Raw genomic sequence first — 21753 nt, forward strand, 5'->3', positions numbered from 1 at the left:
AGAAGATCCCTTCTTCCCTTTCTTCATGGAGATTATGGATGAAGAAGATGTGAGCAGAAATGACAGAATTACAAAGCATGGCACTATAAATCCCAACAGTTGAGGTTAATACAGAGTTCAGGGTGTGTTGGGCACTGTCTGAGGAGTATTTTCATGTAGAAGTATTTTACTCTCATAAGTTTTGGCAGTGAGTCCCTAAACTCCAGGGTAAAGTCGGTAACTCCTCTGACCTGGTGTTCTAAGTGTAAGCTGAGTTCCCCACATCACTGTACTTGTATGAGTACTGGCTTAGGGACATTTGGATACTTTGCATGGGAACAGTATAGAGTTGACACCATTAGAAAAATGTCCTGCTGCCCTACCACTCTGGACACTTGGCCACTGCCTCCTGAACCACAAAGCACGCCCTGCATGGCAACCTGTAGCCACGACCCCTGTGCAAGGCTGCGCAGGCTTGCTCTTTGCTTTCTGATTGGTTGGCACCTGTGGACAGTTATCCAGTCAGAGTTGATGTACTCTGTTGGCTACCGAGTTTATATAAAGGCTGCTCAGGGGCGCTGTTGCCCTTTTGCCTGGTTGGAGTCCTATGTTGCACGTTACTTTCTTCAGGTGGGTGCCGAGTGCTGCTGTAGATCCTTGGAAAAAGGAGGTGAACCGTGAAGAAGCACAACTGCAGGAAGAGCGGTCTCGCTGGTGGAGGAGGCATGGCAGTAGGTTCTCCAGAGTCCACAGGGTCATCCATCCTGGCCGGGTAAGTCCTGTGGAAATCTGTGCATGTTCCCTATGTGGGCCCTGGCCACAGGCCCGAGAACTTGTGCCTTCAGGAGGGGGAGGCAGGGAGAATAAATTGGGTATTAGATTGTATGCTATAAATGGTAGGTTTTATTGTATATTAGGAATTGTATATTCTATTGTATACGATAAAGTATAGATTACATTGGTGGGATCCTGTACAGTTGCAGGAGGGATTTAGCCTACCTGTTTGCCTTCTGATGCCAGGTTGGGGAACTGCCAGGTGGGTAGTCTTCTGTTGAGTGGGGGATTAAGATGCCCTGACACTGTTAATTTCTACCACTTTTCATAGTTTTTGAGTTATTGATGCCATCCTTCCCTCCCACTGAACTCTGATTCTGCCGCTGTGATGTGCAGTGTTTCCCCAATTATGTGAAAAATTCCTGAGGAACATATCCAGCTATAATTGCCTGTTTTCTATCACTTTACGAACGTGGTAATATGAAGAGAAACATCATCTAAAAGTCTATATCTTCTTGCATATTTTTACATTTACATGGAATATGGGAACTCTGTTTATCATCAGAGGCAATTCTATTAGAGAACTCCTCCATAATTTTAGGAAGTAATGGCTGCTGGCTGAGTACTCATTTTAGGAAATTTTAGGGTAATGGTTACTTGCTGAGTATGTTTGTTGCAGAAAGTTGTAAAATTGTAGGCTCTGAGTAACTCAAAATGGATTATTTTTTTCTTGTAATCTAGATTTTGGAATATTGAAATAGTATCAATTATGGTATTTTTAGACCTGAGAGAAAAAGAGGGCAACCTTAGTGGGCCGGTCCCCCTCATACCATGTACTGGTTCCATTACCACAGATGCTGCGACTGGAGCTGAGTAGGAATCTGGTAGAAACTGGCAGAGGCCAGTTTGGCCTTTACCTGCCTGCTTGTGCTCTGTGTTTGTTGCCTCAAGCCTGTCCTTTTGTGCTTTGCTGACCTGTTCTATCTGGGTTACAGGGTCCAGCAGGTGGCAATGAGCAGCATGGCACGCTGGGGTTGTCAGTACCCACATCTCAGGCGGAGACAGGCTTGGTATCCACATACCAAAAGTTGATGCTGCATTGTTATGTTATCCCATATACAGAAGTGGAGGTGATAGGCTGATGGGGGATAAGAGATCATATCATAGTTACGTATGGAGGAGTGCGGAGTGAAGGTGGAGCAAGAGACTACACAGTGATGGAGTGGACCCAGAGGACTTTGGCCCCATTCCCTTGGAAGCTGGAGATATTTCAGAACATTTCCAAAAGTTTGTGGAATGACGTTTGGCATAGTGAGAAAGGCATTTGGCATAGTGAGAAAGACTGCTTGAGATTCCAGAGGAGGTAGGCAATGGCTTAAGTAGTTTCATTCACACTACCTAGAGTGGAGACCAGTATTGAATTCCCAGCTCCAAGTTTCAGTCTGGCCCAGATCAGCTCTGCTTATTGTGGTCATGGAAGTGCTGTCTCCCTCTCTTTCCTACTCTCTCCCTCTCTCTCACTCACATGCACACATATTCTCTCTCTGTTCTCTGTCTCTTTGCCTTTCAAACAAATTCAATTTTTAAAACAATATGGGAAAACATTTTGGATATTTGGTGCCAGTCAGAGTTACATCAAAGGAGTAAGTTCCTAGTGTCATACAGTATAATTGGGTGACTAGCTCACAGTAATCTATTACATGTTTTATGAGAAAATAGGAGAAAGGAGCTCAAGGACTTCAACCATAGAATAATGTCAAAGAGGAATAAATGCTGATTTGATCACCATACAGTATATAAGGATATTGAAATGTCATACTGTAGCCTGTAAATGTGTACAACTGTTGTTAATAAAAATTAAGCTAAAAATACCAACATCTTATTTGGTGCATAGGGTTAAGGGGTTATAAAATGTTTAATATTATGCTAATATTAAAGTATTTGGAAATATTTTAATTAAAATTGACAGTGATAATAAAGAAATAAGTGAATTGATTTTTATCGTCATGCTGAGTGGAAAGACTGGAAGTGAATATTTATTTTTGATTGTTTCATTAACAGAAGAAAAATGGTAGAGTGTTTTTATGTGTATTTGGAACTGAATTGCCTTAGAGCAATATTAAAATGAAATAAGGAATTAAAAGATAGTCTTATTTTTTGTTTAAAATTTAGATTTTACTGGTGTTGAGAATCATTACACAGACATTTCAATTTGTTCATAATTCTTTTTTTAAAAAAAGGTTTATTTATTTGAAAGGTAGAGTTATAGAGGGAGAGAGAGAGAGAGAGAGAGGTCTTCTATTTGCTGGTTTACTCCCCAAATGACCACAATGGCTAGCGCTGGGCCAGGATGAAACCAGGAGCCAGGAGTTTCTTCTGGGTCTCTCATATGAGTGCATGGCCCAACCACTTGGGCCATCTTCCACTGCTTTACCAGGTGCATGAGCAGGGAGCTAGTGGAGCCACTGGAACTGGAACAGGTGCCCAAAGACATGTCCCTGGCTAGAGAAACATCCTCCAACACTGCAAAGCCTATGGGGTTGATGCAGGCCCAGGAGGAAGGCACTACTTCTTACAACCTGTGGCCAGGTCCAGGGAGGCCCCTCGCTTGGATATCCATTCCTTTTGTCTCAGTTTTGCATTAGAGAGTTCCCTGCCCCCCATGCTTTGATTGAATCTCTATGACATAAGACCTCCTGACTGGAATATAGCCTGGGAATCTCATTTGGAACCCTTAGAGTGCCATAGGCAGAATACACCAACATCACAGGAAATGGGATTTGCCTCCTGGGAAAGAGAAAAGAGGGTTTTCCCAGTTTGCTGCTGAGGTCTAACAAGCTCTGAGAGCAACACTGAAGTCCTATTGTGACCATCTGCCAATAAACAGTGAGGCCTTCAGGGAACATAGATGTTTGTTGAACTTGGGGAAAAATCTACACATAATGCAATGAAACTCAGATGTACAGTTGGGTGAATTTGTGTCTACTTGAGCAGTGTGTGGGAAGTACAGATGCAAGGGTTTGCACCCACATGGGTGTCTCCTAACCAGCAATGGTTTGAAGCCACGTGAGAGTGTCTCCTAAACACCAGTGGATTGAACCCACATGGGAGTGTCTGCTTACCACCAGTGGTTTGAACCCTCATGGGAGTGTCTGCTAACCACCAGTCCAACAACTGAAGTAGCAGCTCCTTTGCCTGTAAGATCTCTGTGTGGCCCTTTGCAGTCAAACTCTTTGAACTCCACTGGCCTTGAACAACCATTCATTTGTGTGTTCTCCATCTCTATTTGGCCTTTCCCCAGAATGTCCTATGAGTTGAATCATACCATGTAGCCTTTAGGGTATGGCTTCTCTCTCTTAGAAAAATGCACCTGAAATTCACCCGCTCATCACGTGACTCTACGTCTTGTTCCTCTTTCTCACTGAATCCTGATCTCATTATGGATCTGGTACTGGTTGCATATTCATCCCTCATGAAGATCATCCAGTTGACAGTTTTTAGTGATTGTGAATAAGACAGTGAACATGTCAAGGGGTTTCTATGTGCACTTGTTTTCCAAGTCAATTGTGTACATAGAGATACACATTTGGAGTCTGATGCTGTATGTGTACTTTTGTAAGAGACTCAAATTATCTTACAGGTTCCTGTTCTGTTTTGAATTCCTCTCTTCAGTAAATGCATGTTCCTCTTACTCCACATTTCTGTCAACATTTCCTACTAGCAGTTCTGTTGATTTTACTCAAATAGACTTGCAATGGTATTTCTTCATGCTGTTAACACTCAGTATACTGTTTTTGTGTGCTTATTGGAGGTAGTGTCCTTTTATATACTGTGCCAGTTGTGGGGTGGAGGGTCACCTTTTTCCTCATTAAAATTTTTTTTAGGTTTTATTTATTTATTTGAGAGGTAGAGTTACAGACAGAAAAGCGGAGAGGCAGTGATAAAGATCTTCCATCCACTGGTTCACTCTGCAAATGGCTGCAATGGCCAGAGCTAAGTCGATCTGAAACCAGGAGCCAGGAGCTTCTTCCAAGTCTCCCACGCGAGTGTGGGGGCCTAAAGACTTGGGCCATCTTCTATTGCTTTCCCAGGCCATAGCAGAGAGCTAGATTGAAAGAGGAGCTGCCAGGACACCAGCTAGTGCCAACTGGGGATGCTGGTGCTACAGGTAGAGGCTTTGCCTACTGAGCTACAGCGCCAGCCCTTCCACATTACATTTTAAGTGTTCAGTGTATAATCTAGATACAAGTCCTTCATTAGCTGTATGCCTTGTAAGTATTTTTTCCAAGGCTGGCACTGTGGAGTAGTGAGTAAAGCTGCTGCCTGAAGCACGGGCATCCCATATGGGCCCCGGTTTGAGTCCAGGCTGCTGCTTTCCCAATCCAGCTCTCTGCTACAGCTTGGGAGAGCAGTAAAAGATGGCCCAAAACCTTGGGCCCCTGCACCCATGTGGGGGACCTGGAGGAAGCTCCTGACTCTTGTCTAATTCTTCCTGTCAAAAAAAAAAAAAAAGAAAATTTGAATTTTCCATGATATCAAATCTATCTCTATTTTCTTTTATATTTTTCTCCTTTGCTTTTAGTATAGATCAAATAAATATTCCTCTGTGTTTTCCTTTACTTCTCTTTCACTTCATTGTTTTGCTTTAATACCTTTGTTATTTATTTGAATGTGTTATTTGATATAGAGAATTGAACCATATTCTTTCAAATTCACCAATGGTCCAATGAGAATGCCAGCATATGTGAATGGCAGATTGATATATACAAGGGTGCTTCAAAAAGTTGGTGGAAATGGAATTAAAGAGAAGCTTATTGTGGTGCAAAAAATTTGAAATCCATATATATGAGGGATGTTCAACAACATCATTGAAAATGTGTATTATGGGAAATTTTTCAAATCCATTCTCTCAGTGATTCTCAACCAAATGATTTTTCAATGTCAACACCCCATACATTCCAAATCAGGATGTGTAGGATCGGAATGCCCCAATTTTTAAAAAATCCCTCAGTGGACAGGTGGATAAATTGGCATATATAGAGAGATATAAGTATAAATATATGTATAGGTAGACAGGTGTAAATATAGAATTTGTAAATTTGGATATTGACATAGATACAGGTATAGATACATACAAGCAGAAATACAGGATGGATGTATGGGTGGGTGGGTGGATGGACAGATAGATAGCCATAAGTATAGATACAGATGTGTAATATAGATATAGGACCCACAGGTAAAAAGAATGTGTGCACAATGTTCATAGAAAATGCATAGTATGAGAAAAAAACTAAACATAGGCTTTAATTTTTTTGAACTAAAACAAATTTATCTTTTAACTCCATTTTTGACAAGCTCATTGCGGTACCTTCCTATATTTAGGGGCTGTAGATAAAGATATGGGTATTGATATAGGCATACAAGACCTATATAAATAGAGAAGAGAGAGCGAGAAAGAGAGAGTGAAAGATCCAAGTACAGGGTACCTCTAAAGGGTTACAGAAAATGGAAGGAAAAGATGAGTTTATTTTGGTGCAAAAAAGTTTGAAATCCATGCATACAACTTGTCTTCAAGAAGTTCTTAAAAATAAGTATTATGAAAGTATTCCCAGGTTTTTTGATACCAAACGAAGCTTATCTTTTAGTTCCATTGTCCACGAATCTTTGGAAGGCCCCACAAAGGAGACATATAGGGATAGAGGGCAGTAGACTCAGGTTCTCTCATTCCTCCTTTGGAGAAGCTCTGCTGTGGGACAGGCTGCTGCTGGGGGCACTGTCCCTGTCCCTGAGCTGTGCTGGGCTTTAAACAAAGCTTGAGGACCACGACCCACCAGTCTCCATTTCATCTTTCATGTTCTGGTTCTGCTCAGGAATGTTGTGTCAAAGCAGCTCACCTGACAGTTTAGCTACTCTATTGCCTTCTCATGTTGCTAACAGTTTTCCTGTCTGCACTGGCTTGACGTGTCTTCTCTCATTTTCTCCCAGACCTTTTCTGTTAGGAGGCTTATTTGTTTTACTCGTCTGACGTCGGTCACCTCATTTTGGTCTGTGTCTTCCTTGCCCTTGTTTTGAGTTTGCTTTCTCACAGCCTCATTCATGCGTGACCTGTCTCTAAATTTCCAAGTTTTCCTTGCTGTCTTTGGACTTTGTTTTGTTAATATTGCTAGCAATTACTGCTAAGTTATGGACTTCTTCCCCGAGAACAAGTTTTGACATTTCCAGCTCATATGTTCCCTCATTAATAAGAGCTGTTTCACATGAACCATTCTTCCTGATTTTTTTTATCCCTGCTAGTTCTTGAATTTCCTCCTGTCCCCTCTTTTCTTTCAGTAGTGTTGATGGCTGCAGTGCTCTCTGTCATCTTGCATGTATGGGATGTGTTCCTTGTGCTGTATCACGTAAATGACAACTTGACTGCACACCAGGTGATGGGCCACACACTCCCTTGGTCAATGCCCCAGTGAAGGTTCCATTTTACTCCACTATTCAGTATTAAAATTGGGGTACAAGCTGATGCACTGACCTTGCATGGGAGCTGTGCTTCTTTGTGCATGAGACTTTCCTGTGTTTTCTTCCTTTTCAGTCTTGAGACACACGCTTGGGTGTGTTATGATGGAGGGAGGCTCCCTTGCACTAACTGGATCTGGTACTTGGCACACTCCTTCATCTGAATCTCAAGACTTAGCAGAGGAAGCTCCTCTCTCAAGTTGTTTTTCTTCAGTTTCTCTGTCTCTGCTCTCTGGCATTTCTGTTGTATGCCTGTTGGATTTTTTCCATTTGTCCTCCATGCCGCCCTTCATTTCTCTGATAATTTTCATCTCTTCATTCTTTCCCTGTGGTTTCTAGGAGAATGGCCCCCATATTCCTCTTCCTGTCACTGTTAATTCCTGTGGACTCCAGCTGTCTGATGCCAGCATCTCACCTTCTTGTGCCTTCGCCGGCCACCAGTCCTGCCTCTGGCATGTCTCCTCCTGTCACCTCACCAGTGCAATTCTTGGCTTAACCTTGTAACAACCGTGGCCAAGGATCTTCTGAGATTTTTCCCTGTTCTTTGTTATACCTCCCGTAAAAATGTTTGCTTTGACTTCTCAGAGAAGTCTTCCCTCCCTTAAAGTCCAGAAATTTCCCCTTGAGTCCAGTGATTTTCCTCTGTGCTTTCCTGTGCGTGTCCAGGACTGAAGCCACCGAGGGCTCTGTGAGCAGTCCCTGGGGCACTGACCCACTACTCTGAGGATGGAGGAGGGGAGGCTGGGAGGGCTGAGCTCTGCTCTGCTGAGATCCCTCTCCAGGAGGAGCTGGGAATGGCGGTGATGATGAAGGCAGGTGGTATTAATAACTTGTTATTTTGAGTCAGGAGCCAGAGGTCAGCTGGAGCAACAACTCCTGGCTGGGCCCAGTCGTCTGGGCCAGTGCAGCAGTGTCTCTGCTCCTCATGGCCAGTGGCTTCACGTGGTATCTGGAGGCACTGCTGGGCCTCCCATGGCTGCCCACTCAGCTGTAGCCCAGTTCCTGGTTATCACTGCTTCCCTTCTCAAGGCAGGGTCAGCAGCCATTCTCAGAGGTCCTTGTGTGTGCAGCGGGGCAGCATGATGACCAACAGCCCTGAGCTTCAGGGCTTCCCCCAGCTCTGTTGGGTGCTGTCTTTCTGCTCACACACACTCACCCACAGCACGCAGCAGCCCCACCTCCACCTTGTGCTGCAGAGGCCGGCAGCCTCCATGGCTCCCCATGCCACTACAGGTTTCCTCCCAAGCTGCTTGTCACTGGTTGGGAGACAGCATGTCCTGGCTTGTGTGGGACAGCCCCTGTGTCCACTTGGTTGCCCCAACACAGCTATTATGCCCTTTCACTCTCAATAGTGTCCTGATATAAACGTCCTTCGAGAAGCTTGTGGAAAATGCAGTTAAAAGATAAAAAGCATATATATTGGTGTGAGAAATTTTGGACACCCACACACGGTGTCATCTTTTTTTTTAAGATTCATTTATTTGTTTGAAAGAAAGAGTTTCAGAAAGGCAGAGGCAGAGAGACAGAGAGATTTTCCATCCCCTGGTTCACTCCCCAAATGGCTGCAAGAGCTGGAGCTAGGCCTATCCGAAGCCAGGAAGACAATAGCTTCTTCCCACATGAGTGCAGTGGCCCAAGGACTTGAGCTATCTTCTACTGCTTTCCCAGGCCATAGCAGAGAACAGGATCGGAAGTGGAGCAGCTGGGACTTGAATCAGTGCACATATAGGATGCCAGCAGTGCAGGCAGAAGTTTTACCCACTACATCACAGCACCGGCCCCACGCAGTACCTTCTAACACACACTGTTCGTGAATTTTGCGTGTACAGTAAAACCGTGAGGTCTTATTTCCATAAGGCCTGGATGTGGGAGGAGCTGCTGTGTGGGGTGTGGCATCCCTTCCTTCGTGGCCAGGGCTGTACCTGCTGGGCCCGATGCCTGCCCTCACTATCCTCCTCTCTTCCTTGTCCCTTACCTCAGCAGGTGAGTCGCTGCCCTTGGCCACCTCCAATCAAGTGCTCATCAAGTTCGGTGCCAAAGGCCAAGTACCAGCCAGAGGCTTCCACTTTGTCTGCCAAGGTTTGTGGCACGTGGGGGTCCCAAAGTGGTCACTGAGGGACTAGGTGCCTTTGACCCTAGGCTGAGCCTCTTCTGTGTTTGGGAACAGTTGCTGGCTTATGAGGCACATCCCTGAAATTCAGTTGTATTTAGTCTGTTTGCTTACCCAATAGTCATTTCTTAGACCAAACTCTGTGGAATGAGCAAGGAAACCAGACCCAGGGAACGAGTTTCTGCCCCCATGCCCACTCCTCCATGCTCCAGTGGAGCCCAGATGGCACTGCAGTGAGCAGCCCTGGCCTCTTACCGGGACTGTCTCCCCCAGAAGCTTGGTTTGGTTATGAGGTACAGTAAAAGTGTAGGTCAAGGAAGGGTTCCAGCATTGTATGGGTGTAGATTTGAACCCCAGCCCCACCACTTTCCAGCTAGGCCCTGCTGCTCCATGTCCTGGAGCCTCAGTTTGCCCACCTGTAAGATGGGGAGGGAGGAGTAATAGTACCACACCAACAGGATTGAGAGAGTGCACAGACTACCTGGTAGCAAGCAGGTCATCAGCCTGTATTGCCTTCCATACTGGCCCAGAAAGGCGACATCTTAGCGCTCCTAGCTTCCAGGTGTAGGCCGCAACCTCCAGGGATCTGGAGGACGTCCACCTTCATGGAGCCCAGGTTGCAAGCATAGTCCTGTTCTTTCTACCCTGCCCAAGATGGACTTCCCTATGGGGTACCATCCCTGAGCCTGGGTGACAGGGTCCCCTCAGCCACTGCAGGGGTCAGTGTGGGCACGGGAGATTCAGAGAGCAGAGTCCAGGGCATGGTGTTAAGACCCACAGGGAGGAGAGGCCAGAGGCAGGGTGGAGGTGCTGGGAGCCGAGAAGAAAGCCCATTCTCCTGTTAGGGAACCTGGTCCCGTGATGGACCAGGTATATCACACTACCATGGCAGCCGTTCCATGGCTCCAGAAGCTGTGCAGCCACGCTGCACATCCAAGCTGAGTTCTAGTACAGTGGGCCCCATCCAAAGAGCCCCGCCCCCTGCCCTAAGGGAAGTGCCCAAAGCCTCCCAGGCTCCCTGCAGGCTGTCTGCTCCAGTCCCATCATCTGCATTCCTGGGCCAGCTTCTGGAGGGATGTGGCCCACCCCTCAGTGCCCTTGTGCCCTGCAGCCATGCTCTGGACCAGTGCCACACAGTGCAGCTCTGTGCTGGAACCCCACTATGGCAAGAGGCTGGGCAGTGACTTTTCCATGGGTGCCATCGTCTGCTTGGAATGCATTTCCGGTTATGCCCTGCAGGGATCACAAGAAATCAAGAGCCTCCTTGTGCCAGGGGCCTTGATGCAGTGGAATGTCTGAGCACCCACATGTGTGGATGAATACCAGGACAGCTGGGGCCAGGTGAGGGAAGGCAGTGAGTGGGGGCACTGACAGCCCCTTCTCGCTGGGGGAGGCGGCAGGCCCAGCAGATCCTGCAGGCACATGGCAGCCCCTTGCCAGCTATGTGGTATAGGGAGGCTGTCGCATAGTCTTGAGGCTGGGTGTGAGAAAAGCAAGGAGGAGGAGCTGGGGTACTGGGGCAGGCATCCCTGGGGTCCTGGTCCCTGAAGCGGGGTACAGTGGGACGAGTCCTTGGTAGAAGCCAATGTTAGAACAAGAAGGTGTTCCTGAGGACACAAAGAGAGAAATCAGCACAGAGGAGTCCCAGGCAGAGGCTGGGGTCCTTGAGGGAGAAGCCTGTGTAGGGAGCCCTGGGGTCCAGTGGGAGGAGCCTCTGACCAGAGCTGCATCCTCTCCCAGTGCTCTGCGGAGGCAACCTCACAGAACGCAGGGGCATTATCTTGTCTCCTAGCTTCCCAGAGCCCTACCTCAACAGCCTCAACTGCATGTGGAAGATCATGGTCCCTGAAGGTGCCAGCATCCAGGTAGGGGCACGTGGGCACCTCAGGCTGGCAGGTGCTGGTCACTGGCAAGCACTGAGCTAGTCTGGGCCCTGCCCCTGCAGCCTGCACACAAACACAGCAGCTATTCTTCTTGGAGCATGGAGAGGAACAGGGAGAAAGAGACAGGAGGCCCATCAAGATGTGGCCTTGTAAACGCACTCTGATGATCTTCCAGTCCTTGGCCTTGGCCTTGGCCTTTTTCTCAGCTGCTGGGATTTCAGGACTTGGGCCCCAAAATGGACTGCATTTTCAGGCTTCCCATTCGCATACAGGTTGGAAACTGCCTGGGAAGGGTGTGAGCGGGTTTTCTGGAGTGACTGCAGTGCTCTGTAGTTTTGACAGGGGTTTGGGTGACACAGGTGCCAACTTGTGTCAACACTCAGAACACGTGCACACTTCCAATCATGACGGTGTGAACGCAGACAATTTGTGTTTCATTGTGCGTAAGTTCCCCTCTGAAGATATAAAAAGCCCATGTAGTTATCAGAGCCTCCTGAATGGAAGACTGCCCATCTGCTGCACAGAAGAGGGGCTGCGGCTGAGGGCCGAGGCTCATGGGTCCTTCCTCGCTCCTTTACACAAGCACTGGGCTCCCTGCCGGTGCATGGGGCCCCAGGCAGCCTGCATCTCCCAAGGCAACAACCAGGAGGGCAGAGTCGCCCCTGATCCCAACTGCCTGGGCCATCCCCAAGTGCCTAGAGTCAGACCTAGCTACACAGGTCAGCCCCCCGCCCTCCTCTCCCTTCTGCTGTCCTTGCTCTGGGTGGGGAAGGCAGAGTACAGCCATGCCTTGAGCCCTGCAGCCCTCGCCAAGTCCACTCCAACACATGGAGATTTACTCTGGAGTCTGCAGAGCCTCGGTGCTGTGTGCGTGTGCATGCGCTAGTCCTTTTCTTCTTTACTATAATGAAGTTCCTTGGGGCAGGCTGCTCACAAAGAAAAAGGCATATGTCATTCACAGCGTGTGAGGTTCAAGGGCATGATGCTAGCATCAGCCCAGTTCCAGTAAGGGTTCTCCTGGCTGCGTCATGTCAAGGCGACGCCAAGGGTGGAAATGAGTGGGGCAGGGCAGGCTCAGGCTTTTAGAACAGTGACAGGAGAAGCACCTTCATATCTTTCCAGGGCATGCCCCCAGCTGACCCAGGACCTCTCACTAGGCCTTGCCTCCCAGTGCCACCACCCTGGGGCCCATGGTCCCAAAACATGGGCCACTGGGGGACAAACACAGCCAACCATAGCAGTGCCTCACCGTGGGCTGCCCCAGCCCCGGGGCCGGGAGCTTCTTCCCACTGCCTCTGTCTGCGGGATGTTGCCATTCTCCCTTCGCTTTGTCTCCACCTTGTCTAGCTGTGGACCTGAGCAGCTGTCCAGAACCCGCTGTGCCCAGTAACGGGGTGAAGAGCAGCGAGCGCTACCTGATGAATGATGTGGTCTCTTTCCAGTGTGAGCTGGGCTGTGCCCTCCAGGTACCTCCTCCTTCCAGACACCCCCAGGGCAGGAAGCAGGTGTTCCTTGGGATGCAAATGCACCAGCAAATCCTCAAGGATCAGGGAACAGACCCCTCCTGGAGCTGTTCATGCAAAAGAGGCCACGAGGAGTTGGCAGAAGCCCACCTCAGAAGGGCTTCTGCAGAGTTGGATTTGATTGGACCCTACGAAAATTTAATTTTCTTTGAAGATGAGGGAATTTCATAATTAAAGAAATCTCACAAGGAAACCTTCAGTAATGAGAGTTCCTTAGTAATGGTTGTGAGTGATTGTCCTGCCCAGCCCTCTCTCTCTGCTTCAGCTCCCATCCCACAGCGTGTCCAGGTGCCTTTGTGTCTCTTGTTCCTCAACACAAAGTCCTGGGCAAACCCCTGGTCCAGGGTGTATGTGGGGTTGTGCTGATGGGCAGCTTAGCTCAGCCCTGTTCCTGAAACCCCCAGGGCCATGCGCACATCTCCTGCATACCGGGGACCATTCAGTGCTGGAACTACCCTCCTCTGCATTGGTAAGAGAGCCCAGACCCTCATCCACTCAAACCCACGCCCCCAGGGCTTTGAGCTCAGTAGCCTATCATGGAGTTCAAGTCCAAGTTGATTTGTGCCAAGTCAGTCCTTGGAGACCCCTGTTTTCATTGTCACTCAAGGGAGTCGTGACTTGGAGACCTCGGCCCACCAGATGAAGACCCACAGGTTTGCCCAGTGGAAAACGTTCTAGTGACTGTTCTGGTTCCAGATAATGACCCAGGTCCCAAGTGGGGTTACCAGGGACTTGGGATTTTGACTTTTTGTGAGACTGAGAAGATGCAGCAGCAGCAGTGAAATGCTGAGGATTCTGGGTGAACTTGGTTTGGCTTTATGTCCTACCCTGTGCTGAGCACTGATGAGATCAGCGGAAACATTAGAAGACGGGGCGTCCACTCCAGAAGCTTCTGGTCAGGTCAGGGAAGGAGGAAGCGAGCGTTTATTGAGTATCGCATGCAAGGCTTGGTGCTCACACTTCCTCCCCATGGCTCTTAGGAGGAGGAATCGGTATCCTCTAATGATAGATAGGAAGTTGAAGGTGCTCGGGGGTGGAAAAGAAAGTGGCAGAGTCACAAAAGGAAACCCAGGGCGCTCGGATGCCCAGCGGATAGGAAAGAGCCCCTCAGAGCAGGCCTGGGATGGGAAGTGAAATCCTCTCCCCAGGGGCCAGGGCTCGGTCCTCTGCTGAGCAGGTCAGCAAGGTGACTGGGCTCCCCCCATGGTGTCCTGTAGAGGCCCTGCCAAGCCATCACATCTACAGTGGCTGCTGTCTGTTGAGGTTTGCTGGGTGTGGCCGCCCTGTTGCAAGTAACATGCAGTGCTTTCAGAGACACACAGAGTCCTCATCCGCTGGTTCACTCCCCAGAGGTTGGCAAAGGCTGGGACTAAAGCAAGCCAAAGCCAGGAACCTGGAACTCCGTCCAGGTCTCCTGCATAGGTAGCAGGGACTCAGCTACTTGAGCCGACACCTGCTGCCTCCCTGGGTGCAGTAGCACACCAACGTGGGATGTGGCTGTCCCAGGCAGCAGCTTAACCAAAGCCTGTCTCACGTGCAGTCTTTTCTGTTGGAACCTCACAACAGCCCCCTGAAGTAGCTGCTGCTCTTAGCTCCATTTTTGTAGTCAGGGAAACTGAGGTTTGGAGGTATTTAGATAGGAAGTGATGTTGCAATTATGCCCCAGCAGGTCCAGGCCAGAGCCTACACCACACTGAGCTGCCCGGATCTAGAGGGCACTCACCTGGACCCTGCGCCTGGCAGCCCCTTACTGCTCACAGACCCTTTCCTAAAGGAGGTCGACTGACCAGGCCACAGTGGCACCCAGTCCTGAGTCTCCAGGTGACTCAGAAATCAGCAGCCCCAGCCCCTGCCCTGACCCCTGCTTCTCAGCCCAGCAGGGGCTCCCCTGGAATGCTGCCAGTCGCTGTCCTGAGCCTCACCTGCTGGCCAGCCTGGCCCCTGGCATGCAGTAGACTCACAATGCCCGCCACCTCCTTCTTTCACTATTTGTCTCCATTTTAGAAGAGTGGCTCAGGCAGTGAGGCAAGGGAGATCTGAGGGACTGTGTGCCAAGTGGTGGGACCTGGAGCAGCCCCACCCCGCTTTTCCTGCAGGTCCTGGGTGCAAGGACCCATGAGGGCTGTGATCAAGCCCAAGACCCCCTCTCCCAGATCTATGGACTCCTAGCAGTTTGGAGCTATGCACCTTTCCATGAATGTACTCACTCAGTTTGGTCTGGGTGTGCAGTTTTGTATTCTGGATTCTTTGGATTCTGAAAAAGATTCGTGACTCAGAAAAGTCAGAACTCACTGCTATAAGGTGCTCTAGACCACCAGTGTGGCCCAGTGCGTGCCTCCATGCTGGCCTAACCCTCGGTCTCACCTCCTTGTCACAGTGCAGTGTGGGAGAGCAGTGGAGGAGATGGAGGGGGTCATCCTGAGCTCCAGCTTCCTGCGCAACTACCCCAATAACATGGACTGCTCTTGGAAGATCGCACTGCCCATGGGCTTTGGTGAGTCTTGGCCTGCTCTAGGAGATGAGTGCTCATGCCACACCCCAGGCTTCAGCAGCTGTGTACTGCTGTCCCCACTGTAACCCCGGCCACGTCTGCAGAGATTCTGCCTGTTTCCTCACCCACTGCCCCTGTGCCATCGTGAGACTCCATGGAGAATGACAGAGATGAAAGTATGGGGGAGGGGAGAAATCTTAGGGATTTCTGTTATTATCCCTGGAGCAAGGAACTAAAATCCAGGAATGTGGAATGAGGAGTTGCTCAGGGATGCTTAAAAAATAAAAGAAACAATAATCTATGTTACAGAGACCAAACCTCAAGTTTTGCTTTGAACTCCCCATCCGATTTATCATCCTAATTAACTTGAGCCAAGGTCAATATGAAATTGAGTTTGCATTCTTCATGCACACATTCTAGCTGGCTGGAGATCAAGAGGTGGTTTTGGAGGGGGCAGGAAGGAAAGGGAGGAAGTGTTCCAGGCACAGGGAATGATACTATGGGGAGGGCACTGAGAGAGCCGGGTACAAAATGTGATGGTTGGCGATGCGTGTATTGTTCCCCAGATATCTCTGGTTGGAGGAGTAAAGGCTTTGCACTGGCATGGATCAAAAGGGCTGCACACGGAGACCATTCTGCCCACGCCATGGAGTTTCTGATTCCAGGAGGCCAAGGCATGAAGAGGGCCCCTTTTGTCCTTTGTTCTACAGTCTGGAGTGGGAGTGTGTCTTCAGGTTCCAGAAGGGGCAAGCAGCCTAACTGGGCTTCTCTAAATCTGGTTGGAAGGGCAGAGGGATTGGTGACCCTCTGAAGGTTGGGGTCTTAACAACCAGGTCCCATCTGCCAAAGGACGCCAAGCACACAGTGATGACGGCTTTGGCAGCCTTGAGAGACTCCAGATTCTGAGACACCGAGGAAGGGGGTGTCTGGGAGACCCTGTAGGTCTGCCTGCAGTCTGAGGGCAGTGGAGCCTTAGATGATGGAGGGCGAGGAGAATCTCAAGGCAAGCGAGTTCAGATGGGAGGGCTGCTGTGGGTAAGCCATTGTGTTCAGCCACCAGCGCGCTGCATGTGTTAGTCCTGGGGGCTTAAGCAAGCTCTGGGGAAGACACTACTGCAGGCTCCAGTCGCAGCTGCCAGAATCCTTTAACTACAAGTGAGTGTTGAACTACTCACCAAGCATAGAATTATGGTACCTGGTTGCCTTGTGTAAAGGGCCCCTGCATTTACAAGCTGCTGCCACTAGGTGGAGGTCACGGGCCAGTCCTTTTTGCACATTTCACAAATTCAACCTTCAGAAGCCTGTGGGATGGGCCCTCAGGGCCCCAGGGATCCTAGTGTGGGGATGGAAAGCACAGGCTCTATGGGTGATAGGTTGCAAAGAGGCTCACTGCAAAATTACCTGCCATCTGTAACAGGGTCTGCTCACTAAGAGTGACTTGTACTGTCAGACAGCTCACATGGATGGAGTTAAAATGAATGAGTGCTAGTTTTTGTGTTATTATGGTGCCATGCATGTACGTGTTTAAAACCCAGAAACCCCAGTACATATTTCAGAATCTATACCCAGGAGCTGGAAGGATGCCTTCCAAACCCATACAAAGGATAGCTTCTGTGGAGGAACACAGCAGGGTGGGGCAGGGCAAGAGACAAAGGGTCTTCAGCCTTGTACATTAAGTACAGCAGAGACTGTTACAGATTGCAGGTAATTTTGCAATGATCTTCACACCTATCACGCATGGAGCCTGTGCTTTCCAGCCCCACTCTGAGATCTGTATTTAATCAGACAAAAAAAAAAACCCACACGTGTTCATTCTGAACCAGATAGAAAGTGACAAATGAGCACATTTTAAGCATGAAAAATGAAAATCCCCCTGCCCAGGCACTGGATTTTTAGCGACATACTAGTTCCCAGCATTAGAGAGTCCTCCCGTGGAGGTGGGGCCCTCCTAAAGCCTCACACAGCCCGAAGGCCTGGCAGGTGCCTGGGAGCTTCTGTGAGCAAGCGGGAGAAGATTTTTGACTAGGTTTTTACATAAACATCCTAGTGGTATTTTGTATGTTATTTTGCAGCCATTTTTTTAAGATTTATTTATTTATTTATTTATTTGAAAGAGTTACATAAAGAGAGCAGTGGCAGAAGAGAGAGAGCGAGAGAGAGTGAGTCAGTCTTCTATCCGATGGTTCACTCCCCAATTGGCCGCAATGGCCAGAGCTGTGCTGCTGCGGATCTGAAACTGGGAGCCAGCAGCTTCCTCTGGGTCTCTCACGTGGGTACAGGGGCCCAAGGACTTAAGCTATCTTTTACTGCTTTCCCAGGCCATAGCAGAGAGCTGGATTGGAAGTGGAGCAGCTGAGTCTCAAACCAGTGCCCATATAGGATGCTGGCGCTTCAGGCCAGGTTGTTAACCTGATGCACCACAGTACCGGCCCCTTTGAAGCCAATTTTCACAGTAAATGTATCTCTTGAATAACGTGTTCCAGAATAGTCTATTTAGAAAAATCTCATCAGTAAACACATTTTAATACTCGCACCTCCAAGGAGTACATTCATTTGTACTTTAAGGTTCTAATTGGATTCACGTAAGTTGTCAGGTTGTTAAATCTAGATAAACCCACTGAGACCCCGGGAGCACCTGCCTGGAACTTGGAAGGGAGTGGTTGGCAAATGCATGAGCTGCTAAGCCTTATGCTTCTGGGTTGTCTTAAAACAGCCTAGAAAGTATGACTGTTGGAGGTGTGTCTTCTGCCAAGGGTGGGTGTTATTTTTAAGTAAGAGGTTTATTGGATAAAACTGCCTTTCTACTGATAATAGATGAAGCGTGATCACAGCAAGTGTTTACCTGGGCTTTGTCCTCAATAAAACACAATGCAGTTGGGGTGGGGTCTCTGAAATGACCAGTGCCTTTCCTTTGGAATGAATAATGGACTTTCCAGTGGTTCCTGGAGACAGGAGAGAGGAGGTGAGGAGTGGGAACGTGGGCTGTGGCGGGAGAGGACAGGCCAGGTGGTGGAGCGGGGCTGGGTTGCTCTGAGTACTGGCTGCCTCTGTCTCACTCCCAGGAGCTCACATCCAGTTCCTGAACTTCTCCACTGAGCCCGGCCATGACTTCATGGAACTCCACAATGGCCCGTACAAGACCAGTCACACCATGTACTTCCACAGTGACCGCTCCCAGGACCGGCTGGGATTCAGGCTAGAGTACCAGGGTAAGGACAGACACACTCCAGGCACCTTCCTAGCCCACCTTCGTGTGGGCAGGGGAGATGGCAGGGAGGGGGCGGCAGGCCCAATGGTGGCTTCATGCCCTTGGCCGCATGTGTTACCTGCAGCCTCTTCTAGAGGGGCAGCTTCCAGGGTTCCACCCTGTGGCCGGCAGCTGTCACCAGGCAAGCGGCCAGCTGTCCCTTCTCACCGCCCCTGCCACCAACCACTCCCCCAGGTTCAGCGGTGGAATTCATCCTTCTGGGCCATTCCCTGGCCACAGAGCTCCTCCTGTGGCAGCGTCAAGGGCTCTCTGAGAGTCCTAGGAGCACCCACTAAGCCTGCCCCAGACAGGGTTTTCCTGGGTGAGGCTCAGCCACCCTCACTGCGGCTCTGCCTTGCCTGAGGGAAAACCCTGACAGGCCCCTCTCCTCCAGGCACATATTCCCTGTAAGGACCCTAGTTCTCCACCTCAGGCTTGCCCTGAGCCATGGGCCATCTGACGCCTGCGGCTGTGGAGCCCTGTGCCCAGCCTGTGTAACAGTGTGGGGCGGCCCCAGTAGGTCCTCCATCTCCCTGGTGCTGCTAACTGAGGAGCCCTCTGTTCTAAGCCCTTCCCAGATTGTTCCACTGCTGCTTTATCTTGTTCCTAGACATCCTTTCTAATGCTAAACATGTGCTTGTTAAAAATGAAAGCATTGCAGGTGGGTTCTGAGTACATCCTGAGTTGCCTCCAGCTGTATTGGCAAACCCCCAGGAGCTGGGGATGCTGATAAATAGCACAACCCTGCTTCTTCCTGCTCTGGGTATTGGGAAACCTGAGGTCAGGCAGAGTCCTTGTGTGTGTTTTGGGGGGCAGCGCTTGGTTCACAGGTAGCCCCTTCTTGCTGTGTCCTCACTCTCAGGACGAGTAGAGTAGCTCTCTCTGGACTTTTTATTATTATTATTAATTGAAAGAACGCGAGACAGAGGAGGCAAAGAGAACTCCAAACTCCTGTCCCGGGGTTCACTCCTTAAATGCCCCCAACAGCTGAGTCTGAGCCCTGCTGAAGCCAGGAGCTCCATGTGGGGCTCGCAAGTGGGTGGCAGGGAAACTGGGCTCAGAAGCAGAGCCTGAACTCAAACCCAGGCACCCCAGGATGGGAGGTGGGTGTCCCAAGTGATGGCCTAGCCACTTCCCCCAGCACCCACACCCAGGCCTCTTGTATAAGGAAGCCAGTGCCACCCACCCTTAAAGAGCCCCTCCTCCAGACACCTCCATGGAAGGAGGAGGCCTCAGTTACAGATTCTGATGGGACAGAAACATCAGGCCATAGCGACGTCACGGGAAGACGGAGCCCTTGTGGAGATGCTGAATTCCAACAATGAAATACGCATCTTTTTTTTTGGAATTATTATTTTTTTTAAAGTTTTATTTATTTATTTGAAAGTCAGAGTTACACAGAGAGAGGAGAGGCAGAGAGAGAGAGAGAGAGAGAGAGAGGTGTCTTCTACCTGCTGGTTCACTCCCCAACTGGATGCAATGGCCAGCTGGCGCTGTGCTGATCTGAAGCCAGGAGCTAGGAGCTTCTTCCGGATCTCCCACGTGGGTGCAGGGGCCCAAGGACTTGTGCCATCTTCTACTGCTTTCCCAGGCCAGAACGGAGAGCTGGATCAGAAGTGGAGCAGCCAGGTCTCGAACCAGTGCCCATATGGGATGCTGGTGCTTCAGCCAGGGAGTTAACCCACTGCGCCACAGCACTGGCCCCTTTTGGAATTATTTTTAAAGATTTATTTATGGGCCGGGGCCGTGGTGCACTAGGTTAATCCTCCGCCTGCAGCGCTGGCATCCCATGTGGATGCCGGTTCTAGTCCCGGTTGCTCCTCTTCCAATCCAGCTCTCTGCTGTAGCCCGGGAGGGCAGTGGAGGAGGCCCAAGTGCTTGGGCCCTGCACCCGCATGGGAAACCAGAAAGAAGCACCTGGCTCCTGGCTTCGGATCGGTGCAGCTCCGGCCATAGCAGCCATTTGGAGAGTGAACCAACGGAAGGAAGACCTTTCTCTCTCTCTCTCTCACTGTCTGTAACTCTGCTTTTCAAATAAAATAAAAAATTTTTTAAAGATTTTTATTTATTTATTTGACAGAGTTACAGAGAGGAGAAAGAGGTCTTCTATCTGCTGGTTCATTCTCCAACTGGCCACAACAGCCAGAGCTGTGCTGATTTGAGCCAGGAGCCAGGAGCTTCTTCTGGGTCTCCCACATGAGTGCAAGGGCCCAAGCACTTTGGCCATCTTCTGCTTTCCCAGGCCATAGCAGAGAGCTGGATCGGAAGTGGAGCAGCCGGGACTCGAACTGGCACCCATATGGAATGGCAGCACTGCAGGCAGCAACTCTACCTGCTACACCACAGTGCCGCCCCTCCTCCCCCACAGTGTTTTAAAGTATGCACTGTGTTTGAAATTCTCTCCACACCCACTGCAGCTTCTCCCTTCAGTACAAACCCACCTCATCTCCCGCAGGAGTCTCTCTTTGGGAAAGCTAAGGAGCCGCTGTCCTCAGGGTCATTTCTGCCCCCAGAGGCCCTGCCTTTCCCTTGGAACCCAGGCACCACATCGCTGATGTCACTGATGCTGTCCCCTCTCTCAAAAGCCTGACATGTCTCAAGGCCACATCTGGCTGTGGTATGGGTCTTGCCTGTGCTGCTGTGCACCACATGTTCCTCAGGGAGGCATTTGTTAAAGGCCCAGGCTGTCCTGTTCCAGTGATTCCTAGGGTAACAGGCTCCCTGCTTCCACTGTGGTGCCCATCACCCTCAGCCCTAACCCCCTGACAGAGCTATGGCTCCCCTTGGACCCACCCATACCCATCAAGGCTTCCCTGTTCTTCAACATGCCCTGCCAGCTGGGTGACTTCATAGTGACACCTGCCAGGTTCTTGCCATAGAGCCTGCCCTGGGCAACAGCAAACAGTGGTGTTATTGCCTCTGATAAAGGCATCCCCTGCTGGATGCCGCTATTTAGTCTCAGCTACTTCCATGAAGAATCTTTACTGTAGGAATGTTCCAGCTCCTTCTGCTGGTGGTTTTCTGTGCCAGATGCCTGCCATGAAAGCTGTTCCTTGTCCTTTGGGCCCCGCTCTACAGCTCCATTGGTGGCCTCCCCCATTGGGGTGGCTTTGGCCATTTAACATCTGGGCATGTCCTTTTGAGTCAGGGCTGCACATTCTCATGGAAACAGATTTCTGGTTTCTCAGAGGGGCTGGCTGGAATGACAGCTACACACTCCTGGTGGCCCAGCCACCCCT

At 49.7% G+C, this 21753-nt stretch overlaps 1 long non-coding RNA gene across 3 annotated transcripts in view; it reads left to right on the plus strand.

Moving 5' to 3' along the window:
* The window catches only part of LOC133754343 (uncharacterized), an 82360-nt gene extending 67121 nt beyond the window's left edge, over nt 1-15239 (plus strand). For 2 of the 3 annotated variants that reach the window (XR_009865215.1, XR_009865213.1), the window contains 4 exons: nt 610-751; nt 9241-9339; nt 12601-12719; nt 15154-15236. This is a non-coding gene — a long non-coding RNA (uncharacterized LOC133754343). Of the gene's footprint in view, nt 1-609; nt 752-9240; nt 9340-12600; nt 12720-15153 lie in introns of all 3 variants that reach the window. The other variant, XR_009865214.1, reaches the window with a different exon arrangement.
* The last annotated feature ends 6514 nt before the right edge of the window (nt 15240-21753 follow it).

This window comes from Lepus europaeus (genome assembly GCF_033115175.1).
Source record: "Lepus europaeus isolate LE1 chromosome 21 unlocalized genomic scaffold, mLepTim1.pri SUPER_21_unloc_5, whole genome shotgun sequence".
NCBI classification, from domain to species: domain Eukaryota; kingdom Metazoa; phylum Chordata; class Mammalia; order Lagomorpha; family Leporidae; genus Lepus; species Lepus europaeus.